This window comes from Nematolebias whitei, chromosome 6 (genome assembly GCF_014905685.2).
Source record: "Nematolebias whitei isolate Nwh7 chromosome 6, NemWhi1, whole genome shotgun sequence".
Taxonomy (NCBI): Eukaryota; Metazoa; Chordata; class Actinopteri; order Cyprinodontiformes; family Rivulidae; genus Nematolebias; species Nematolebias whitei.
Window position 1 is genome coordinate 12,797,000 of NC_056503.1, and position 1,260 is coordinate 12,798,259.

Sequence of the window (1,260 nt, forward strand, 5' to 3'; positions counted from 1 at the left end):
TTTTTTCATCCATTTTCTTTTTGTAATATTCTTTGTTGCAGAACATTCTTCTGGTTTTCACCAGATTCTTCCATTGTTTCTGTCCAAGCTAAAATGTGCAAAAACGCAGCACAGATTCTACCATCATTCAATAAAAATGAAGCCAAAACATAAAAGCTGTGTGTGCAAAACTGAGTCCACCACTGATGATCAAATGTATTGATCAAATCAGTGTGATCAGCTCTATAAAAACAGCTGTTTATCATCCTAAAAAGGGTTAAAGGTTATTTCAAATTATTTGTCGTCCATCATTCTATGATGTGAAGAATTATTCATGAGTATAAAAAGACTGGAGACAGCTGACAAGCTTCTCAAGAGGCAAATGTCAGAAAATTCACCCCAGGGGCAGACCATGCAATGCTTGGCAAAAACTCAAGAGCGCATTTAAAAAAAAATTGGTCAGAACAGCTTAGATTTGGAAACGTGCATCTGAATGAACCACAAGACTTCTGGAACCATGAGACCAGAAACTAGATGTGTGACCATCGGGGCGGCTGTGGCTGAGTGGTTAGAGCAGTTGTCCTCCAATGTGAGAGTTGGGGGTTCAATTACACCAACAGTCACATGCCGAAGTGTTCCTGGGCAAGACACTGAACCCCTCATTGCCTTCGATGTGTCCCATCGGTGTATGAATGTGATAAAGCTCTGATTATTCTTAGAGTGCTGTATGAACGGGTACGAGGGCACAGAAATTGTTTTGAGTATCTTGATAAGATAGAAAGGCTCTGTAAAAGTACAATCCATGGTGGTGAAGGGCCAATGGTTTGGGCTTGTCTTGCTCCCAAATGGGCCTAAGCACCTTGCAATCACTGAGTCAACTATCAACTCCTCTGCAGAGAAACAAATGTGAGGTCCTCTGTTTGACAGCTGAAGTTTGGACCAAAGTGGGTCGTGATGCACCGGGACAAGGATCCTTGACTTGAAAAGAGATTGGCTGAAAAAAAAAAGAATCAAGGTGCTGCAACGGTCCAAAGTCCACTCTTTACCCTTCAGAATCAGAATAAACTTTATTGTCATTGCACCAAGATACAACGAGAACATGTACGTACAGTCGTCCGAAAGATGGGCGGAGTGCACGAAGCTGCTACTATGGAAGCGTGGCCCTCTTATTCTTATTCAGAATAATATTTTGCTTAGATGAGAAAAGGGAAGAAAACATGAGGAGAGACGGTATAAAAAAAAAAGATCTTTCACGCTGTGTCCTAGACAGGGCACGATTTG

At 41.6% G+C, this 1,260-nt stretch overlaps 1 protein-coding gene across 1 annotated transcript in view; it reads left to right on the forward strand.

Moving 5' to 3' along the window:
• The window catches only part of LOC119411538 (transmembrane protein 255B), a 17,178-nt gene that overhangs the window by 13,652 nt on the left and 2,266 nt on the right, over positions 1–1,260 (forward strand). The window lies entirely within an intron of this gene.